The sequence below is a fragment of the Thermobia domestica genome, chromosome 4 (genome assembly GCF_964235325.1).
Source record: "Thermobia domestica chromosome 4, izTheDome1.hap1.1, whole genome shotgun sequence".
In the NCBI taxonomy this organism is placed as follows: domain Eukaryota; kingdom Metazoa; phylum Arthropoda; class Insecta; order Zygentoma; family Lepismatidae; genus Thermobia; species Thermobia domestica.
The window spans coordinates 17,091,206-17,108,009 of NC_137457.1; positions in this window are offsets into that span (position 1 = coordinate 17,091,206).

A 16,804-nucleotide genomic window follows, 5' to 3' on the forward strand; every position below is an offset into this window, starting at 1 on the left:
GCGGCGCCAAAGGAGTAAGCTAGGACACTAAAGCTACAAAGATAAGTGGTCGAATTTAAACATACAGCATTCCACAGCCAAATATGCTTTCATAAACCGAAAAAGGTGTCCTACTAAATATGTAGCCTTAGATAAATATCTCCAAGTGCGTGACGAGCCCCAGCCTGCAATGGGAGTTTCATAAATACAAAGGCTTTAGGGAAATCCTGCACCTCACTGTATCCGTTCAACCGCCATTGGAGACCCCCGGCCTTACCGGAATTGTCAGTGTTGTCTCTAATTTAGAATTTCCAAAAAAATATTGGACCCCTCAGAAACTGAGAAGAGTTACGAATAAAGTATGGAAAATTAGAGCAAAGTCGACAAAATAAAGAAAATTCTAACTAGGAGTTACCAAAATTAAAAAAAATAAAATAAAATAAATTTTGTACTAGTAAGCTATCTGCCAAATCTTACTAGTAGCTACCAAATCCGCAAGGATGCCAACCTTAAAGTGTCATCTAATTTCAATTGTTACCTAGTTCAAAACTAAGGAAAATATTTGGAGGGGGAGGATCGACATCTTGGTACGGAAAAACGTGATACTGCTGTAATAAATTGTCTATATTATTCGATCCTATCCACTTCGTCACCTCTGCGGACATTAGTGAACTTAATCAGGTGATGTGAAAAGAAATTTAAAGTTGCAGAGTAGTATTGCAAATATAAACTGAACTGCAAATATTTAAATTGTATCAATTGTGCAAACGATTATTCTGTTCTATGATTAACTGAAAAAAAAACGGAATTATTTGCTATATGACCACTATTCGTATCGTCAGGCCGGATGATTAGTTAGTATGTATGTTTACTATCAAATGTCAACCCACAAAGTGACAACACAATCCGTCATTTTATACGACACACCCTCCTCACACAAATATTCTTACGCAATGATTATTGTACTAATGTATTATATATATATATAATTACAATCAACAAATTCTGGGAAAATTACAACTGGGCACATATATGCACGGGTGTCTTATTATTTATTTACTCTCACTACACAATATATATATATATATATATATATATATATATATATATATATATATATATATATATATATATCATTAGTATTATCATTGCTCACTTACAAAGTTTTTATAACGTCGATTTATTTCCAGACATATTATACTCAACCATTACGCTCAAGACTGTTCGAAGCAGTCTTATTATTTATTAAAATTACCAAATTATTATAGTACATTAATCAATACGCGTAATTTTGTGTGAACTGACATCAGATTCTTTGAAAGCAAACTACGGTATATTTCACTTCACGGCTTCGAATTATTTTGTATGCAATGGAAATTCAATATCATTAACTATCCTCTTAACTACATGCAACTATATTTTCTGAAAGTGTCAACCATGCTATCGTTCACCGAACGTATCAGAGAGAGAATTTTGAAACTGCAGGCTGACAACAAAAAATACCATATAGACAAACTTCAAGTTAAGGGAAAAAGCAAAGTGTACTATTATTAATAATTTGATTACTAGACCATATAAATGATTCTGCTTTTCAGGGATGTTAACTTATAATGCAACTCGTCTGAATACCTATTAATATGGGCCAGAACCAATATTTACTCATCAATAATCACAAAAGGAGGGTAATTTTCGTATCGACTAAATCATAAAGTTTTATAGTAACAAAAAACTAGCGGCGAATCGGTCTCAACCCGAAAGTAGAGGGCATTGATAATATGAAAATAAACGTTGCACTATTAAATAAATTTTGTACTCTGTCATCGATAACTATAAGCAATCTACTAACAAGGGAACCTTCCGAAAATGATACTTACAGTGAAAGTTGTGACCTATGCCAATTGAAAGAGCTGTAACAGAGTTGAGCATTCCCAAAAAATTAGCTGCCCATAGCAATAGGTTCAAGAAATATAAGGGGTGGACGTTCGGGAAACAGCAAGATTGGACAAGGGGAGGAAAGTGCAAATTCCGCAAAAAAGGGGGGGCACGGCAAAATACAATGCTGACAAGTGATGTTTAGAAAGAGACTTGCCACAATAGGGAACAAATGAAGGCCACCAGTGGGGTTAACCGTGTTGCCAACTGCAGTGAAAAGTACATGTTTTGCAAAGAGCACTATATGAAGTGAGTGCAATATTCAGTGTCAGCCTGTCATGTAGAACATAAGATATGATGTGTATAATCAGTGGTACAATCTAACAAAAGAAAATAGAAAAAAAACAGAAGTACGAAAAATACGGAGTTGGCCATAATGCGCCACATTTGATCACGACCTGTGCATAGTAGAATGAACAAAATAAGAAAACACCAACTATGCAGGAAACCAACGTACCTAGAGTCGAAAAGAAAAACGAGTTCCAAAGTTGGCAGCACTGGCCATGAAAATCCAGATAAGTCTAATATAGTTAGGCCACTCGCTTCACAAAAATAAACTTTCGGAGTGATTGATGCAAGTCAAGTCGGGGAACATGAAATGGGGTTGGGTTGAGCCAACAACCGATAATAGAAGTAATGAACATTATGTCATGGTTGGGTCGTATGTGGGAATATACAGGGTGTCCCATCAAACTTTGTGACCTGAAAGATTTGCGAAATGAACATAAATGTAACGGATTCAGTTGTGCAAGAATGTACCAATGTCAGGGGGTAATAAAAGTCTGTGAGAAGGAAGTGCCCCCAGGATCCCCATCATAGGGCCCCAGGAGCCAACTTCAAACTTTCAAATGGCAACAGGGACCGAGTGGTACCTCTTTCGATAGATCATGGAATGTGCAACAACACCTATAGGAAACATTTGCTATATGAAGCATGGTTTTCAAAATGGCCGCCACAAAAAGATGTTGCGTCTTAACATGACATTGAACATTGTGATCAAATGTGGCGCATTATGGCCAACTCCGTTTTTCCGTATTTTTCGTACTTCTGTTTTTTCTGTTTTCTTTTGTTAGATTGTACCACTGATTATACACGTCATATCTTATTTTCTACATGACAGGTTGACACTGAATATTGCACTCACTTCATATAGTGCTCTTTGCAAAACATGTACTTTTCATTGCAGTTGGCAGCTCTACTAACCCCACTGGTGGCCTTCGTTTGTTCCCTATTGTGACAAGTCTCTTTCTATACATCACTTGTCAGCATTGTATTTTGCCGTGCTCCCCCTTTTTTGCGGAATTTGCACTTTCCCTCCCCACTTGTCCAACCTTGCTGTTTCCCGAACTTCCATTCCTTATATTTCCTGAACCTATTGCTATGGGCAGCTAATTTTTTGGGAATGCTCATCTCTGTTACAGCTCTTTCAATTGACATAGGTCACATCTTTCACCGCAACTATCATTTTCGGAAGGTTCCCTTGTAAGTAAATACCGTACCGACTTACTGTAAATTTTCATTATGAATCAATGTACTTATTACGACGGACCATAAGACATGAATAATCAATAAGCAAAATACACCGTCCTTAAATAAATAAATAATACTTTCACTCACATATCAATCCTACTATCTAAGTACTAAATTATACACATTTACATGATACATCAAAAATAAACTAAGAAAACAAATATTAATACATATCACTACACATGTTAAATCTTCTTATCACCCAGTCAACTATACATAAATCATACAAGTTACTGAACTTTATTATCCTAAACCGGCTCTATAAACTGGGGAAAAAGGAAACGGAATAATCAGAGCCCAATGTCCCTTCTATCAAGTAAACCATGGTTTTCAATGATATAATTATATTAATGCCCACGGAGGGACATATTGAAGCTATTAACTAAAAGGTCCCTTTCCTGAAGGGAAAAGAACCCCTATGAATTATTGACTTAGCCCATTATCGTTGGAAGTTGTGACCAACTCAGGAATAAGTAAGAGTTCCTGTTTTAACTTACACGGATATTATAGTAATAAATTCAACCACGAAGAAATCTACACCTACCGCCATGTTAATAAAAATAAGAAATCACATTTACTACATATACAAACAAAGCTACATTAGGACAGGTCTATCGTAACCTAACAGGAAAATATTTAGGATAACGGGAGTTATCGAGAGAAACACTAATCTTTAAGCTGTATTTCTGAAAAATATCACACACTACGATGAATCCTGTCCATCACTATTAATGTTTATGAACATGGCGTCCCTTGGGTTGAAGTCCATATCACTGAATTTAGATTTAATGTCTGTTCTCACTGCAGAATTTTACTGTCTAATATCCATTTCTGCTTCCAACGTATCTCTTTAACTAATTTGTACATTGTTACCTTATTTCTGGTGCTTGCTACTGAAGAAAACCGAAATATTTTTGGAGAAAACTAAAGTGTTATTACTTGATGCTATTCCAGGTAGAGAAGTGACAAGAAGCACGCCTTAATACTAGAGAGTCGGAAATAGTTCCAATTAGAGCAAATAGAAAATTGTAAATACTGGATGAAACCGGATTTTGGGAGGATATGGGCATCTCAGAGGGAAGAAGGGGATCTAAATTATTCTGCCAAATATCAGATTGGTGGATATTTTCAAGAATTTCTGTCCAATTGCGAGTGTATGTTTTCGTATAGCATTAAAGTGTATAATTGAAATACTCATCCATTTGAAATGCCCATATACAGGGTTTACAATAAAATAATGCATGACTTAAGATATTATTCCACGAAATATAATTCCTACTAACATTGACTTTGATTTAACTAAGGAAAAACTGAATATACTACATGGACCGAATATTACATATTGAAAAATCTATAGTAAACAGTACGTTCAAAAAATATTGGGTCTCTCCAAACAAATATTTCATTACCTCAACTCTAATGGCAAATTACAAACTGCCTTCGCGGATCATGACACCTTTTCTTTCTGCAACATGAAAGACACTCTTGATTTAATACTCAATAGCCGCCACTGAACATCCGTAACTAGAAAGCTAAGGAAACTAAGCCCCTACGTTAAACAAAACTAGTTTAAAGAACAATATCCGAGTATCGATATTGCATTTTCGTTGGTCGTTTTACATGAATATGTATATCTCGTCTTTAACTGTTCATATTATGTAATGTTAAATCTAACATAAAGTTCTTTTCATAGAAATGGGAGCCCTTCTTCTCGAAAGAAAAATCAATACCTTACAAAGGTAATCTATGGTTCGTTCATATGCTCAAAAGTACAGGTAAGGCTTTATTATCATCGCATTCTCTGAGGCTTATTTCCATTTATGAGAGAAAGCTGGCTTTTATCAGCGATATACGTATATAAAGAGCTGACTATTTCGTAAGCATCATACAATTGGCAGCAGGAAAAAGGAAACACAAAGAATTTTCTTTTACGATGTACTAAAGAAGCGAGACAGAAAGGTACAAAACTTGTTCAAAACCGCAAAATGAAAGTCTTTTTTCTGTCTTATGAGTCACACACATATATATAAATATACAGACGGTTATCAAAGTAAAGGAAACACTTGTATTTTGCAAAATGTAAGTAACGTGAGGTGGTAAAATAGACTGAGCGTATACTGCATAACAATCTTTAGTGTACATTGAGAGAAATTCGTTCTCCGGACAGCGGTATTTTGTACAAATCAACGTAATTCCCTTGTTTACTACAGAAATCAGTACAGACCATGTTATCTGTATACTACATAGGTACTGCTCCTTTAGGTGCTACATAATGCCGTTGCAGGATGTCTGATATCTAATGGTCTTCTTTATATTACATACATATATGTATGCTACCTTCGTCAGCTATATGTTATATACGTCCATTTGTATGTGAGATTCTGACCGCCTATATTGTTTCACTCGTTAAGTACATACAGATGAAACACTTATACAGAAAGTATTATAAACATGCATTTTCACTTATACGTTTGTTGTACGTTAAGTCAAAAACTACAGGATTTACAAATGTAATATACGATATTATGTATACATTTTTTCTTTGTGTATTCTACATGATCGTCTGTAGTTGACAAGATGGTGTAGGACAGAGGCATGTGTTAGAGTAGGCAAATAGTGATGACACGAAATGAGTCTTCTCTAACAAGGAGACTTATTGAAGTGTCACTCACAGATTTGAAAGAAACTTTTCACATTTGTAGAATATCGAAAAATAATTGAAACTTATTTTTTATTTCGGCAATAATTCGGGTTTAAGGGTAGAAATCACCGTTTAAACGTTAGGGGTGGTTTCGAAGCATAGAGGGAAAACAGTCATTTAATACCTCATACTACCATGGAAGATAACATATTACCATGGACTTTTAGGATAGCTGATTCAGAATCTGACGTCAAAATTACAGAATTCAGAAAGACGGCTCCAATATGGCGATTACAATTAGAGAAAGTTTTCTAACTTAAAATGCTGTACATTTATCCAAGAACAATCATAGTTGGAAGGGATTACTGCGAGGAGGTTGCAGATCGATTTGAAACCCGTTCCTGTACTTATTTTAATGAAATGCTTGATTACAGTACGTCTCTCCACCTCCACTATTCGGGGTCCGTATTCGGAGTGAGTCATCTTGCCTACCACTATTCGGGGTGCATATTAAAAGCTACTCCCTTCCCTCTCACATTTTGGGGTGCTTGATTAAAGTTAGTCCCTGTCATCTTAATATTCTGGTTGCTTATTCCAGCGTCTAATGCAAAGTAAATTTTGTTATTACACTCGTGGAGTGGTCACAACTCATCAAATTTTGAACCTATTTTAAGAACAAATGAGTACTCTAGAATAGAAACCATTCTTGTAGGAATAACTAGTAGGATTCAGTCTCTTAATATGTTGTTCTTTAGGCGATAGAAAAAAAAACTATTCTAACATTCTCCTTAGTCTATTTATTGTTATGTAAAAAAAAGCTTAAATAACTGATTCTTGCTTAAAACAAGTAAGTTTTGTTTCACACTTTATAACGGTATTTTGTTTTAACTGTAGGAATTCAATACTCAAACCAGAAGAATCAGATTCAATATTTTCGATTCCAATAACTAGATGGTCTAACATGGATCCTGCTTATCAGACAATAAAAATAATTTCTTGATTTGCGTTACACTTATTATTATTATTATTATTATTATTATTATTATTATTATTATTATTATTATTATTATTATTATTATTATTATAGAGAAATCAAAAATTAAACTAGACGTTTTACTAGTTTTTACTTCTTACAGTTTCAGCAGAATATAAAGAGAGATGAATTATATATTTCGTCTTGAGTGATCCTGAATCTGTACCGAAAAACCATTCCTCACTATCTCGTATCGTATTTGCTCGTTGATGATCAGTATTAAGCCCAAAATTGGTAGTAGATTTTTACTACTTTTGGTTTGTGTTTGCAATATACTATATTCTAGGGACATTAACTAGACTGAAGAAATGTTTCTTACTATCTATTACGCATCTAATGTATGATGACCAATTTCGAAACCGGAATTGGTTGATTTCTCTCACTTCAAGTTTCATTAGATGGTAAATGAAGAAAGGGATCCAATTTCTAGGCTGCTAAATTAATTCGAAGATATTACTTCTTGCTAAGTTTTACCGTTTTTGCTGTCCACAGACAGACGAGCAAACTCCGTTTTTTTTTAATTCTTTAATAGTTCTTATACCGAACTACATACCAGGAAACAAATGACGCTAGATAGGCTCATCCTCTCCGCGCATGAAAGAGACGAAAAAGAAGCAATGTGGTGGAAATATTAGCTTGAAATCTTGAAAAGAAGAAGAAGCACAAATACGTTGAATCATGTGCTGAATATTCTAAGACCAGCGTGCGCTCAAGCAAGTCGCCGTTTGAAAGATTCTACACCAATACGATAATAGCACGAAAAAATACATTGAAATATTTGCCGGTATACCGGGCTAAGTTGTTTACTAGTGACGTTATATTGACGAATATAAAGATACACGAAAATTTCTGTTTTGCTTTATTGAACGAACAAACGAACCCGTTTTGGTTCATTGGTCACTTTGAAATAGAGGCTCGTTCGGTTTCCTTACAATATATACCGAAGGTGATGTTTTCCCTTTTAATTTGCGGGTCTGTTATACTTCCTACACGCGAGAAAAGTTTCATTTACTTCCACATTTGTACGCGGCCCTCCTCTTGGGATGTTTTTAAAAATAATTTTTAAAAATAGAGCTTTCTTAATTTGGGTTCTTAGAGGGGAGGGTGTTCTAAAACTTTACCTCTTTTAGTTTCGTGCTCTAGCGCCATGCATTACACTGGTGTAAAATAATGAATTAAGCCCTTTTTGTTTCAATTTGGTACTTTTTTTCAGCCCACTCCACAGGTAGAAGACGAAGAATATAATTCATTTCTCTTTCTATTCTGCTGAAACTGTCAGAAGTAAAAACTAGTAAAATGTCTAGTTTCAATATTGGCAACACTGGCCAATAGTGAAAACGAAAATGTTTGTAGCAGTACCTAACTTACGGTTTTAGTATAAGGCACGGTCAATTATCAAACCTATTCTAGAGACATTTAATATGTACTAAATAAAGAAAACATTTGTCATTAATACATTGTGTTAACTTCGATACTTGATGTTTGACGAACAATGGCGTTCTTCCACAGTTTCAGTTTCTTATTTAGTACGAAAGCCTTAAACTAATGTACGTAATGTCGAATGCTAAACATGTCTTTTCAACACTGAACAAAAAAATTTTTCTGAAAATATAGTACGGCGTCCCCTTAGGCAGGGGGACGGCGTGACGTCATACCGTCCCTCTGACTTTTCAGATGCAATTTTACCCTTGATATCAATATTTCTTACGTAGTAACTTAAGAGAGGCAGCAGGAAGCAAAGCAATAGCAAATAGCAAAACCTAATTAAATAACATTTATGTTTACCCAAGTTCAGTCTTTGTATACATAAGCAGATTGGTAAGATACAGTAATAGAAATAAATTAGAATCAAGAAGCAAAACCTCTCTCTCTCTCTCTCTCTCTCTCTTTCTCCCTCTCTCTCTCTCTCTCTCTCTCTCTCTCTCTCTATTGTATTAACTAGAACACAATAGTTTCTGTAAAGTTTTGATTAATGAAGTACCTCTCTATTTATTTTATAGCTATATGCACATCGGAGTTAACACTGCCTCAAGAGTTAACAGAAGTCTACAGAAGAACGTTTACTCTATCATAATGTTTATGATGTTCGGAGTAATAACTAGGGTAACCTTTAATGTTTGGCACTATTGATCTATAAACAAACAGTGTGATATAGAGGTTTGCGCAATTAACTAAACATAAATATTCTATGTTTAAGTTTATGTGGAAGTAATACATTTCATTTATGTGTTTTTCTATACACTTGAACATGTAACAAACTCTAGTAATTTTTTACACATATCTGGCTACAATATTTAGATTTCTCCTATTTTATACCGCTTTCTATCCATAAAATAATTTCGAAAGCATTTTCGTACTACGACACAAGACACAAAAGTACGATAATTATGATTTAAAAAAAAAAAAAAAAACTAAAATGTAGTATTGTTTATTTAACCAAAATCGAAAATTTACTACATTGTTGCCGTACAATTAAAGCATAATTTGTTCACATGGTAATACTTGCTTCAGAACAAAAGAAATTTAATGAATAAGAAACAAGAAGAAGCTTTTAAAATATTAGAAAATTCATCACGAGATATGTGCAGTGTTGAAAACTTTAACCCTAGATTACAAAGGCATCGTCTGGCAGACTACGCGAGTAATGTCGAAATCTCACCTCGCCCCCTTTCCCTCACTCCCTGCTTCTCATACTCCATATACCTTCATTAAGTGGCTAGACAGTGTAGGACACCGATTGTTCCGTTTTGTGTAATTTTAATTTCCGTCGTCTGATAGACTACGCCTTTGTGTTTACGTAGGGAAAATTTGTATTGTTGATTAACGTTACATCAGATAATATTCTTTAGAATGTAAGCTTTATATATACAATGTACGTGTTTTAATTTGTGGAGTTTTGTTCTTAACTGTTGACAAACAAAATGGACTTTGAGAAAGATCAAAGCTTGAAATATTTGGAGGAATCTTGATTTTGAGGATAGAGCAAGTGAAGCTTCCCCGGCCCATGAAAAAATGGAAATCTATGAGATCCAGATTTTAATTCCGATTAGGAAAATGTGACTAGTGTAAAATTTTATATTCTTTGGCAAGAGATTCGTAAGAGGAAGAAGACGGTTCTTTAGAAAATCCAGTCAAGAACCACTGGAAGGACAAGGAAAGAAGATTTGTTTTATGCCCTCCAAGGCTCAAGCCTATGGCAATACATTTCTGTGGTCGCTGCTCAAAGGCGCGCATCAAGCCAGCATGTTGTGAATGTGAGGTCATTTAAATGTATGTATCTTGCAATGTCTATTGCTAAATGCTGGAGCTATTTCTACATATCTCAAAAAATTGATAGGGCTAAATATGTTGGTATATTCTACTATGTTTAGAACACATATCATACCTTATGTACAGTTCAAGTTCATGTAGACCTCCTTTTTCTTTATTGCATGCACTTATTTCTGCAAGTTTTCACTGTAAATATGCGTTTTTTTTCTTTTTTACCCGAAGTAGTCCGTCAGACCTTTTCAAAAAATAAATTTTTAGTCTAAAGCTAACTGTGACACCCACAATCTTTTGACAGTTTTGTCTTGAGAGGGTCCCTAACAACATATATTGTTTTCATTTTGTTTGCAAGTGTACCTCATAGTAAAAAAAAGGAAAATGTATATAGGTCAGCATTTATGTGGTATACGTATGATACACACTGTACACCACTAGGATAACCAATACCTTTGAATGGGGGGAATGAAGTTGTTGTAACATTGGAATCTTATGATAACAAGTTTCTTTTTTGGTCTTAATGGTAATTGGTCTCTAAGGATGAAGGAGGTTCTCGTCCCTGTTCGCACCTCCCTTGGCTACGTCACTGCTGTACATCAACTGAAATTATACATTCCCAAATTTTGTGTTAATTTTGCACATAATCAATGTTCTGTGATATATATATATAGCTCTTTGTTTAGTTATTTTTCTTGTTTTGTAACAGTTGGTTAATAATATGCCTGTTGTTAATAGGTATTTATGTGTTTAGTTTGTTTCCATGGTATTACTGTATATTTGTGTTTAATATGATCAAATAAATAATGAATTAAAAGAAATTAATCCTCATCACTGTTTTCGTCCACTACTGGAACAATTACAGTTTTCGTGAACAGAACTGTTGGCTACAGTTCTCACGTTGCTGCTGTTGTGTATTATTCTTCATTTGTGAGATAGTTATCGAAAATCATTCGGTCAGCTGAAATACTCAGTAAAATGTTCACGAAAACCGAAATTGTTCCAGTAGTGGACGAAAACAGTGATGACGATTAATTTATTTTAATTCATTCTTTATTTGATATTAAACACAAATATACAGTAATACCATAGAAACAAACTAAACACATAAATACCTATTAACAATAGTCATATTATTAAACAACTGTTATAAAACAAGAATAATTACTAAACAAAGATCTATATGGGCCTATACCACAGAACATTGATTATGTGCAAAATTAACACAAAATGCGGGAATGTATAATTTCAGTTGAAGTACAGCAGTGGCGTAGTCAAGGGAGGAGCGAACAGGGTTGAGAACCCCCTTCATCCTCAGAGACCAATTACCATTAAGACAAAAAAATACTTGTTATCATAAGATTCCAATGTTATAACAACTTCATCGCCCCATTCAAAGGTATTGGTTATCTTAGTGGTGTACACTGTGTGTCATACGTATACCACATAGATGCTGACCTATGTACATTTGCCTTTTATTTTTTTTTTTACTATGAGATACACTTGCAAACAAAATGAAAACAATAGAGATCCTCTCAAGACAAAACTGGCAAATAAAATGTGGGTGTCCCAGTTAGTCTTCCACTATTTTTTTTGAAAATTTAAAAAAAAATGACTTCAATATTCAACCCGAAAAAAAAATTTAAAAAAAAGCATTTTCCGACTTTTCTCTTGTTGAGAATACCTAACATCTTGTTTTATGCAGATCGGTTGAGCCGTTCAGAAGAAAAAATAATTTCAATTTTTCTTCGCCCCCTCCAAAAGCGCTTGGGGGGCGTGAAACTTTTGGAAACTGAGTTTCTCACAAATGTTAATCGATACTGTAAATTTAGTGCAGATGTGCCTGGGGGCACTTTTCACATGTTTATCCCGCTAGCCCCTTTGTACTTCTCGCCAAGCCTTACTAACACTTCCAACTAGATTTATGCTCTCCTTCTATAGACGTTCGACTAGAGACAAAAACGCTAACGAAAGTATTCATAAGGTTTTTCACCATTTGACGAACAAGGTAATCGCTGCTTGCACGCCATTCTTCTTTCAATTTGTATGATAATGCGTCCAATATATATTTCGCTTTTTATTTATCTGTAACAAAATATTTTTGTACGTATTTTTGGAATATAAATTTCATACATTACCAAAACATTTTGAAGAAAATAATTAGTTATTCACAGTTATGTATGCACCACGTATGCATCAAAGTTGACTGCTTTAAATGAAATTATTCTGCATGTTAGATATATGAGCAAGTTTATCAATTTGCAACGTTAGTGATCTTGTGGGCGTGAAATTATTTTTTTAAATCTCATAGTCTCTTTGTATCTCTCACGTGATTTGTTTTTTTGGAAAATCAGTTCTCCTTGTCTGACAACTCACTATCAACTTCTAACAAACACACTTTTCTGCCGATTCTAACTCATCAATCATGTGTCATCAAATGTTTCGTCTTTACAACCGTGACATGTAAATAAATGCGATAAATTTTGGATCCAACAACAGACAAATATGATAGCAAGTACAATTGCAGTGGCATACCAATACTGCATAAAATTCTGAATATTTTCCTTGAACGAGGAAATAGACTTGGTACTGTGAGACGTGGAGATTGAATGACTTCATTAGTATAATTATTAGGCGTGAAAATTATACCAAGTTTATTTTAGCTTACGTTATATCTTGTGTCAAAATTGATACAGCCATGGATCTACATAATCATGAATTATCCTAGACACTAACGAGCAAAAATAAATTAATTTAAATTAATGATATGTGCTTCTAACCAAATGCACGAAATTCATACCATCGAGGTATTAATCAATTGTGAACTTTGTGTGAAATAAGAAATGAATTGACTGAAAAAATACCCATTTGCGGTAATAATGATAATCAATCTGATGAAAAACCTAATTATTATGCAGTGAATTATTGTTACATACGTACTTCATTATTGTCACGAAAAAATATTCACTATAATGTTATTGCAGGTCTATGATTAAAGTACACTATATAATTATATATTTTACAACATTGCTAGTATACTTGTCTTCTATACTGAAGACTAGACTTTAATTTGTAGTGGACCCTAAGCTGCATTATAGCCTCAGTGCTAAAAGGAATGTCGAACTAAGAACCAATCAATTAATTGGGCCTTGTCACATTTACTGGTAAATAAATGCAACATTAGTTAGGAAACCTTTGACCACAATTATCAACTTCGAACGATAATCCTAACTACCACTTAAATTTGTATATCGCTCACAAAGTCCAGATAAAACACTACTGAATAGTACAGTATAAGAGTTCACCTCGTGCTGGTGTACTAAACAGGTATTTCAGTTCATCAAATGTAGTTCAGTTCAGGCACATTCAAGATCTATTACTCAGACCTTTCAATTAATCCTCTTACACAAAGATGAGTCACAAGTTTTGCAATACTCTGACACAAAACATAATTACATTTATTACAGTGAAGGGAAAGTAGATTAATATTCAAAGTACAGCCTCTCGTGTTTGACTGTCTATAGCTATCTTCCAGACATTTACCCGATTTCACGTTAATATCATATCTTGTCTTTAAGGGCAAAGCAATCAGTAACTGCTGTTTCCACCTCTTGCTGGTTTGTGAAATATCGTGATTTCAGGAAGTATGACAAGAACCAAAACAGGTAGTAACCCAAAGATATATGACTATATGATAAGTGTAGCATAGTTCGATACCATCAACTTCCTGAATTTTTATTGTGATTATCGAGCCGAGTATGAGTTGTCGACTTATTGTGTTATGCTGAACATCAAGGAGCACTTTCGCTTCTCAATGCATGACGTATTGGCGTAGTCCAGCATATATATGTCCCAACTGTTCGGAACAAAGGTCGGCATTGCTACTACGACGATTAGGAATAAACTTAAAGTGTGTTATTCTTTCGTAGTGACACTAGAGCATAACTTTATGATCGAAACGGTCCTACTTCACAACCTGCTCTTGAAACTAACCCTTGGTCAACAATTGTTTTCACACATTCGAATTTCAGATAATACACTCACTATTCGTTGCGTGTGACAATCGATTTTAGGAATTGCACATCATGTTTATTTTGCAGTAGTTGTCCGCACACATTGAATTTGTTCTCGGTCTGAGCTGGGATTAACCTATATGACACAATTTGGGAACTCCAGATGGTTTTCCGGACTTCTGGAAGGCTACAGTGGGCTAGTACATGCGAAATTGAATCGACAATCGTTGTATGCTGGAAGGACAGAGCAACAGAAATGACGTGTTGTATGACATCAGAATCTGGACCTTGGGGCAACCTGACCATGGCCAACCTTTTGCATTTTACAACTGAGCAAAATTTCTGGAACAAACGAGTTACTGTGTTGTGGTCCACTGTACCTTCCGCTTTCGCAAAACAAATGTTTTGGTCACTGCCGCCGCGTTGTGTCAAAGTTAAAACTTACACAGTAACAGTTCACGTATTAGACGTTGTTCAACACTCATCCTGTCACGTAAAACTGACTGATGATTTTGACGAAGAAGCAATAAAATACTTATGACACATTTTTGTAAATATTGACCAGAAAATAAAATTACTATTGATTTGAAACGTTATAGTCAAACTACTAATTCAAAGATACATTTTTAATATTTGCCTGCACTTAATGAGAAGGCAAACTGAAAAGTTTAATTTGTAGGGAGAGCTGCAGAAATATTTACGCACGTCGTTTCAGTTAGCCATCCTGAATGGTCCAAAGGCCAGCGTATGGGATGAGGTGCAAATGGTCTCTATACTACTCTCAGTGGACATACCTTCAAAATTCAAAGCATTATGGTAGATTATATTAGATGTCAATCTGTAGTCCAACGTCTTATTTACCCTCGGTTCCGATTAGAGAAATTTAACTCCAACCAACATGATATAAAGGAAAGACAGGGAGAAAAGTTAGCGAGTATTAATTAGCTTCTTTCTTGTTGATCTTAAAATCAATGCTTTCTTACATGTCCACTTTATAGTAAACTTATTTTCGTCAAAAATCAAAATATTAACAAGTACCAATGTCATGTGTATACCACGTAAACGAGTTTGGTGTGTACGGTATCATAGTTTCCCATTTAGTATTCAAACCGACTTGGTGTTAATTTTTCCCACTTTATATTGTAGCAGAGATATAGGATAGGAAATGGAATTCTAGGATGTTTAATTGTCTATGTTGGTAAATACTGAAACCGGAAGTTATAGTGGATTTGTGTCACTTCCGATTTTAGTGGAGAGTTAAGTATCGAGATAACTGACTGGAGAAAACTCATTGTTGTTATCTATTAAAGTTCATCATCTATAACGATCAACGTTAAAACTGGAAATGGTTGATTTCTGCCATTTCTGGTGGATGGATCAACTCCATTAACGAAGAGATTTTAACTTTTGACTCTCGATCCAAAATCCTGGACAAAGTTTGTGGTGATCCATTAAGTAGTTATTAAGACGGACAAAGAGTATCCACAGTAAATATATTAATTAGTTCTGGTAAATCAAACTCCCTAACAATTGTAAGATGTAAATTGCTACTTTATTATAATTACGTGAATTTTACATGAGTTGCCTTGCATCTGGTGGAGTTATTGCTTCTGTTTTCGGAAGTAGCTTTGTAACTGGCTTTCATCCAAGAGTTTTATTTTTTCTCTCAGCTTATACTCTTCCTTACGGAAAGGAGAAAAAACATGTTTCCCTGCGCATTCTGTTTCAGATGAAAGCAGACTTCTGTTTTAATAACCGTTTATGTCTGGAACTTTCCCAGGTTATCTGTCATCTTTTTGTGTTTACTTGTTTGGAAACAGGAAGTGCGAAGGAAACTAACAAAACACATACACTCACGTTGCGATGTTTTAAAAGAAATTTAAATTCGCATGGATTTGAGGACTTTTTCTTCAAGCAAGAGAGGATATACTTTTTATGGTCAGGATATGTAGTGTAAAAAAAAAGTAAGTCAAATTATAAGTTTAACTTTTAGCAATTACGACTAATGGGCTTAATACGTTGAAGAGGGGTTCTACAATAATAGACACAAAGAAGACTAAATCCACACTGTTTAATAATAGTTATCGAAACAGTGTACTATTTATTAATAGTTTTGCGCATATGCATGTTCACGTGCAGCTTTCGCAGACATCGTTGGGTACCAACGTTCAGTACCTTATTAAAACCAAATGATAAATTTAAATTTTGTTTTTGGGCTAAGGAAAAATGATAAAATAATTTCAATGAATTTCGTCATCCCGTGATTGTTGCGCCATCCTTAGGCTTAAAATATTATGGGGGACCCTCGTATCGTGTAAAGAGAAATAAAGTAACTTTCCTCTTCTTATGTACATTTTTTCAAGTATATATCTAAGAACTTTAAAATAAATCGTAGTATATCCCTATAATCTATGT